Source organism: Apium graveolens, chromosome 3 (assembly GCF_009905375.1).
Source record: "Apium graveolens cultivar Ventura chromosome 3, ASM990537v1, whole genome shotgun sequence".
In the NCBI taxonomy this organism is placed as follows: domain Eukaryota; kingdom Viridiplantae; phylum Streptophyta; class Magnoliopsida; order Apiales; family Apiaceae; genus Apium; species Apium graveolens.
Window position 1 is genome coordinate 215,890,386 of NC_133649.1, and position 8,386 is coordinate 215,898,771.

At 41.1% G+C, this 8,386-nt stretch overlaps 1 non-coding gene across 1 annotated transcript; it reads right to left on the reverse strand.

The window, feature by feature from the left end:
• Positions 1 to 266: 266 nt before the first annotated feature.
• On the reverse strand, positions 267 to 373 carry LOC141716381 (small nucleolar RNA R71). Its single transcript, XR_012573093.1, has one exon. It is a non-coding gene; the product is annotated as a small nucleolar RNA R71 (small nucleolar RNA).
• Positions 374 to 8,386: the final 8,013 nt, after the last annotated feature.

Here is an 8,386-nt window from a genome sequence, read left to right on the forward strand (position 1 = left end):
CGATTCAGATGATACAGAACTCAGTTTAGTTTGGGGGTTCTCTTACTGAAGAACCCAACATGCACATCAGGGATTTCATCGAGATCTGCGACACTTTCAAGTTCAATGATGTGACTGAAGATGCTATCAAGCTACGACTCTTTCCATTCTCTCTGAGGGACAAAGCTAAGTGCTGGTTACATTCTCTACCAGCAGGGTCTATCACCACTTGGGAAGATCTTCCTCAAAAGTTTCTCACTAAATTCTTCCCTATGGCGAAAACTGCTGCAATTAGGAATGCTCTTACTCAGTTTGCTCAGCAAACTGGAGAATCTCTGTGTGGGGCTTGGGATCGATATAAGGAGATGCTAAGGAAGTGCCCACATCATGGCATGCCTGATTGGATGATTATTAACTGTTTCTATAATGGATTGGGTGCTACTTCTAGACCCATGCTTGATGCAGCATCAGGAGGAGTCTTGTGGGCTAAAAGCTACGATGAAGCTTACGAACTTATTGAACTGATGGCTGCTAATGAGTACCAGAATCCTTCCCAGAGACTGACTCAAGGGAAAGTAGCAGGAATTCTGGAGTTGGATGGAGCAACTGCTATAGCTGCCCAACTTAAGGCTTTGACAATGAAGGTAGACACTTTTAGGAGTGAGCATTTCTCGGTTCAGAACCGGGAACTAAACCGAACCGATTAAAAATTGCGGTTCCGGTTCGGTTCTTAACTAATTCGGGTCTGGTTCGGTTCTTAACTAATTCGGGTCTGGTTCGGTTCTTGTTTTTCTAGAAATTTCGGTTCTTGGTTCGGTTCGGTTCTTAATATACTAGAACCGTAAGAACCGAACCAAACCGTATATAAATGAATAAATACAAAAATATATATAAATATATGTATATGTATTACGTATTATGTTTTCTTATTTATAATATTTTAATATATTTTAAGAAAAATATGATTTTTACTGTATTACTCATTTTTTATATATTTATGGAGTTTTGAATATTTTTATAAATATTTTTCTTCTTAAATATTAGAAAGTAATCGAATTCAAAATGATCTGCCACTAATAAAATCTTTTTTTACTAAGTTACCGTAAATACATAATCAAAACTAGTCAAAATTTAAAAAGTTAGAATACAAAATAATATGCAAAATAAATAAATATGTAATAATAATATAAATTCGGTTCTTTCGGTTTAGAACCGAACCGAACCGAATTTTACGGTTCAGTTCCGGTTCGGTTCTTACATATAAACGGGCCCGGTTCGGTTCTTAAAATATTCCTATTTCGGTTCTCGATTCTTTCGGTTCGGTTCGGTTACGACCCGTTGCTCACCCCTAGACACTTTGGCTAATTATGGAGTTAATCAAATCACTAGTGTCTATGAGCTTTGCGCTGGTGCCCATGAGACTGATCAGTGCGCAATTTCTAGTGAATCAGCTCAGTTCGTGAGCAACTTTCATCGTTCGCAGCAAACTGTGCCATCCAATTATCATCCCAACAACCGAAATCATCCTAATTTCAGTTGGAGCAACGCTCAGAATGCAGTTCAACAACCTTATCAGCAGTATCCAGCTAAGTAGTATAACCCCCTTGGTTTTCAGCAACCGCAATATGCACCAAAACAACAACTCCAACTGCAACAAGCTAATGAAAAATATAAATTAGAGGAGTTGAAGCTTATGTGCAAGAGTCAAGCTATTTCTATCAAGACCTTGGAAAATCGAATTGGGCAAATTTCCAATGCCTTGCTAAATCGTCAGCCTGGTACACTACCTAGTGACACTGAAGTGCCAGGAAAGAGGAAAGCTAAGGAGCAGGTAAAGGCAATCACTTTGAGGTCTGGAAATGTTGCGAATCCCGAACAAACTCAAGCATTGACCGAAGAAGCTGGGGCTGAGAAAAAAGTAGAGCAGCAGGTAGTAGAAGTGGAACCAAGAAAGACTACTGTTGAGCACACTCCTCCTGAGGGTAGTATAGGGGAGAAATATATCTATCCTCCACCGCCTTTTCCTAAGCGGCTGTAGAAGAAAAAGCTGGACAAGCAATTTGAGAAGTTTCTGGAGGTGTTCAAGAAACTTCATATCAACATACCTTTCGCTGAGGCTCTTGAGCAGATGCCTAGTTATGCAAAGTTTATGAAAGGTATTCTCTCTCAGAAAGTGAAGCTAGATGATTTAAAGACTGTCACTCTCATGGAGGAATGCAGTGCTGTGCTGCAACAGAAGTTACCTCTGAAGCTTAAGGATCCAGGAAGCTTCACTATTCCGTGTACTATTGGAAAAATGTCTTTTGACAGATGCTTATGTGACTTGGGAGCTAGCATCAATCTGATGCCCTTGTCAATCTTCAAGCAGTTGGACTTACCTGATCCAAAACCAACTTATATGACCTTGTAGTTGGCCGACCGTTCTATTACATATCCGCGAGGTATTGTGGAGGATATCTTGGTCAAGGTTGATAAATTCATCTTTCTTGCTGATTTTGTAATTCTTGATTTCGAGGAGGATAAGAAGATTCCCATAATCTTGGGAAGACCTTTCTTGGCAACTGGCCGAACCTTGATAGATGTGCAGAAGGGTGAGCTCACAATGTGCGTGCTAGATCAAGATGTAACTTTTAATATGTTGAATGCTATGAAATTTCCTACGGAAAATGAGGAGTGCTTAAAGGTGAAGTTGGTTGATTATGTGGTTACTTCAGAGCTTAATCAATTGCTAAGGTCCGATGCCTTAGAAAAAGCCTTATTGGGAAATTCAGATAGTGAAAATGACGAAGGTGAAGAACAATTGCAATATTTGAATGCTTCTCCCTGAAAGAGGAAGATTGATATGCCTTTTAAATCTCTTGGAATGGAGGAATTGAGCAAAGCTCCTAAACGCCTCAAACCATCTATTGAGGAAGTCCCACTCTTGAGCTTAAGCCTTTACCCGAGCATTTGAGGTATGCGTTTTTAGGTGATGCATCTACTTTGCCTGTTATTATTGCATCTGACCTTTCAAGTAGTAACGAGGAAAAGCTCCTGAGGATTCTAAGAGAGTTCCAATCGGCAATTGGTTGGACTATAACAGATATCAAGGGAATCAACCCTTCTTACTGCATGCATAAAATTCTGCTAGAGGAGGGTAGCAAGCCTACGGTCGAGCAACAAAGACAACTTAATCTAATCATGAAGGAAGTAGTGAAGAAGGAAATTCTTAAGTGGCTAGATGCAGGAATCATCTATCCTATTTCTGATAGTTCATGGGTAAGCCCGGTTCAATGTGTGCCAAAGAAAGGTGGAATTACTGTGGTAGCAAATGAGAAGAATGAGCTTATTCCTACAAGAACAGTCACGGGGTGGAGAGTTTACATGGACTACAGGAAGCTGAATAAAGCCACTAGGAAGGATCACTTCCCTTTGCCCTTCATTGACCAGATGCTTGATAGATTGGTTGGTCATGAGTAATACTGTCTGCTGGACGGCTATTCGGGTTACAATCAGATTTGTATTGCTCCAGAATATCAGGAAAAGACTACCTTCACTTGTCCATTTGGTACTTTCGCCTTCAGATGAGTTTCTTTTGGGTTGTGTGGTGCGCCAGCCACATTTCAGAGATGTATGATGGTCATTTTTTCTGATATGATTGGTTAGAATGTGGAGGTGTTCATGGAAGACTTTTCTGTATTTGGCGATTCTTTTGATAAATGCTTGCAAAATCTTGGACATGTTCTCAAGAGGTGTGTTGAGACCAATCTGGTTCTCAATTGGGAGAAATGCCACTTTATGGTGCGTCAGGGCATTATTATCGGGCACAAGGTTTCTAGTAAGGGTCTTGAGGTGGACAAGGCCAAGGTGGGGGTCATTGAGAATCTTCCTCTACCTATTTCTGTTAAGGGAATTCGCAGTTTTCTTGGTCATGCGGGTTTTTATAGGCATTTCATCAAGGACTTCTCGAAGATTTCAAAGCAACTGTCCAGTTTGCTAGAGAAAGATGTCCCTTTCAAGTTTGATGACGAGTGCCTTGCAGCTTTTGAGACTTTGAAGAAGAGTTTAATCACGACACGGTCATAACTACACCTAATTGGAATGAACCTTTTGAGATGATGTGCGATGCAAGTGACTATGCAGTTGGAGCAGTTCTTGGGCAGAGGAAGAACAACATATTTCATGTGGTCTACTATGCTAGTAAGACCCTAAATGGTGCTCAACTAAATTACACTATTACGGTGAAAGAACTTTTGGCTATTGTCTATAGTTTTGAGAAATTTTGATCTTATCTACTTGGGACTAAGGTGACAGTTTTCACTGATCACGCTGCAATTCGATATCTCATCTGAAAGAAGGACTCGAAGCCTAGATTGATTAGATGGGTTCTTTTGCTTTAAGAATTTGAACTAGAGATCAAGGACAAAAAAGGAACTGAAAATCAAGTCGCTGATCATCTCTCATGTTTAGAGAATCCTAATGCTACTTCATTGGATAAGACATTGATAAATGAGTCTTTTCCCGACGAGCAGCTGTTTGGAGTGCAAGAATAAGAACCGTGGTTTGCAGACATTGTGAACTACCTTGTGAGTAATATCATGCCTCCCGACTTATCTTATGCTCAAAGGAAGAAGTTTCTACATGAAGTGAAGTGGTATATATGGGATGAGCCGTTTCTTTTTTGACAAGGAGCTGACCAAATCATCAGGAGATGTATTCCTTACAGCGAAACGGAGGGGATCTTGCGAGATTGCCACTCAACGGCTTATGGAGGACATTATGGTAGAGAAAAGACGACAGCTCGTATTCTTCAAGCAAGCTTCTTTTGGCCGACCTTGTTTAAAGATGCTCACCAGTTTGTTTTGAAATGTGATCGATGTCAACGTCTGGGTAATATGTCTAAGAGGGATGATATGCCTCTTAATGTGCTTCTAGAGGTTGAGGTCTTCGATGTTTGGGGAATTGACTTCATGGGGAATTTGTCTCATCTTGTAATAATCAGTATATCTTGTTGGCGGTTGATTACGTGTCGAAATGGGTTGAAGTTAAGGCATTGTCAATGAACGATGCGAAAGTGGTGCTTAATTTTCTTCACAAGCAGATATTCACAAGGTTTGGAACTCCAAGAGTCATAATCAGTGGTGAGGGGTCGCATTTTTGCAATCACAAGTTCACCGCTATAATGAAAATATAATGTTAATCATCGCATTGCCACGGCTTATCATCCTCAGACAAATGGTCAAGCTGAGGTGTCTAACAGAGAGATCAAGCACATTTTAGAGAAAGTTGTGTATCCATCAAGGAAAGATTGGTCTTTGAAGCTTGACGAAACTGTTTGGGCGTATAGAACACCATGTAAGACTCTATTGGGAATGTCGCCGTTTCAGTTGGTCTATGGTAAGGGATGTCATTTGCCTGCGGAGCTCGAGCGTAAGGCATATTGGGCTTTGAAGAAATTGAATCTTGACTTGGATGCGGCTGGAAAGAAGAGGATGCTTCAATTGAATGAACTCGATGAGTTTCGACTTCAAGCTTATGAGAACAACAAAATGTACAAGGAAAAAGTCAAAAGATGGAACGATCGGGGTCTAGTGCTCAAATCATTTGTGCCAGGGCAAAAAGTTCTTTTGTTCAACTCTCGTCTCCGTCTTTTTCGTGGGAAGTTGAAGTCAAGATGGTCAGGGCCCTTCATAATCAAAACTGTGTTTCCACATGGAGCGGTGGAAATTTTTGAGAATGATCCGGGCCAAGCATTCAAGGTAAATGGTCAGAGGTTGAAGCATTACTATGGTGACACGGTAAACCGCGAGGTGGTTAGTGCCGTTTTATTATCCATTTGAGCTCAAGGTTCTACGTCGAGCTAGCGACGTAAAAGAAGCGCTTCTTGGGAGGCAACCCAAGGTTGTTGTACATTAGTAGGTAGAGGAAGCAAGAAGAAAGGAGAAAAACACAAAAAAATCAGAAAAAGAAAAAAAATTCAGGGCCAACACCAGTGACCAAGCGCGCCCGCGCTAATCTAGCGCGCGGCCGCGCCGGTTTTCCAGAGAGTGAGCGCGCCCGCACTATCCAAGCGCGCGGCCGTGTCGGAACCTGTTTGAATTTTTTTTAAAAAAAACAGCAGTTTTTAGGGGAATTTCGGGATTTTTGTTATAAAATCAATTTCAAACCGAAATTTACTCTTCCACATCCCAAATTTCCCTCTCTCAATCAAACTCATTATTTCCACGATTCCCATAATCAATTCCCACTTCTATTTCTTATCGAATTCTCACATCTCCACCTATAAATACACACACTTATACACAAACTTCTCCACCATATCATAAAATCTCAAACACAAATCTCTCTCAAACACTTAACTTTTATTTTCTCTCATTCAATCCCAATGGCACCCAAGAGGCAAAGAACACAAGTTAGCAACAGCACCACCGATTCTTCATCTGCGGGTGGTGTGAGGCCAAGGTTTTCTACTCCTGAAGCTGAAGAGGAGTACACGAGGCTTCTCTCGAAGCCTATTGCTAATGAGCGAGGTTTTCTGCCATCAGGAAAAGATGGTAAGCTATTGGAGATGATTCTTGAGATGGGCTGGGTTTCTTTCTGTGAGGCTCCCACTGCTGTGCCCATGAGTGTTGTGCGGGAGTTCTATGCTAACGCTAAGGCGGAGAAAAATGGCTCCACGGTGATTCGAGGGAGGACTGTGGAGTTTAATGCATAGGCTATCAGGACGGTGATTGAGCAGCCCGCGAGGAAGGTGGGCCAGGACACTTGGAATGATAAGACTCCCGAGGACTTCAACTTGGATCTGAGACTCATTGGAAGTTTAAGAGGGGCACTACTGATTACTCCACGTTCCCTGCGTCGTGCATGAACAGGTTTGCATGGGCTTAGAACTCATTTATTTGTGCTAACATTATGCCATCTTCGCATGTGCATAAGATTACTATGGAGCGTGCTCGTCTGCTATAGGGTATTCTTCAGGGCGATTACATTGATTTGGGGATGGTGATATATCAGGGGATTTTGAGATTTTTAAGAGGAGGTACTACAGGTGCTATTCCGTATACATCCATTGTGACGAAGTTGTGCGTGGCAGTTGGTGTTCATTAGCCCGCATATGAGCAGCTTCAGCTTCCCAGTGCTCCTATTGACAGTTCTACATTGTTGAGTATGCAGGAGTGGGGATGAGGTAAGCCTGATTTGAAGGGGCTTGGTTACTCTTTTGACCATCTACAGGTGGGAGGCCTCACGATTAAATGTATGCGGGTGGAATGTAGCAAACAAGTAAGGCAGCTTGGAGGGCTGAATTAGGAGAGGAGGCTGGGTCATCACAGCAGCAGCAGCGGGAGCAGATATTGGACTGGTTTGAGTTCGACGTAGTATAGGCGTTTAGCACGGAGGATGGATGCGATTCACGACATCCATAGTCGATTTGCACATGATCTCACCCAGGCACTTTGGACTGCCTTTAGAGCCACCGGTGTTGACATCCAGTGGCCAGTATTTGGTGAGGACTCCGTGTATCCGCCTCCGGACACGCCTGACACTCCGCCCGTTGAGGGTGAGGATTCTGATTCACAATAGGTATGCCTGAATTCCTTACTATTACCTTCACTGAGGACAATGAATATTTTAAGTTTGGGGGTAGTAGTTGAAGGAATATGTTTTGTGTGAGTCACATATAGTTGCATATTCATGATAGTTTAGTTCATATAGTTTGCATATTTTGCCATGTAGTTTTTTTTATTTATTTTTGGTAGTGTTTAGGATATCTTGTTCATTTAGTTTCATGCATTTACATTATAACATGATCCCTTAGATGATTTTTCCAATTGACTTATGGTATTGATGCTAGTGTAGTAATGTTGAGTCTTGTCGAATTAATTTGCATGCTAGAGACACTTGTATTTCACTAAGTCTTATAGGTTGCTAGAGTGCTAGATCATGGTCATGGTTTGTTTGTTTGTCGAGGTATAATCGCTTGTTTATATTTAGAATTTAGGATATTCTTTTAATAATAAAAGACATGAATATTTAAAAATTGGAGAAAAATTGAATTTCATTGCTAGTTATGTGGCTAGGTGTCAAATGGCTAGTAGCCGGCTCATATTTATATGAGTAGTCTAGGGATGAATGAGATGGAGCAAAACGCACTCATTCAGAAATTTGGTGAAAAAAAAGAAAAAAAGCAAAAAAGAAAATAAAACAAGTGTTATGTATAATTCATCACGAGTGGGCTCATTAGTACTCGAGTTATTAAGTTCTAAAGGGGACTTTGTGCCTAGTGACTTAAGGCTTTTATAGTCTGGGATCCGCTAACCTAACGCTCGCTATATGGGTACTATTGTATAAGTCTTTTGTGGACCTCACTCATTGCACAATCAAATAAGCATATATGTGTTGTTTTGTTCGAATAAAAGCATGAATCCAT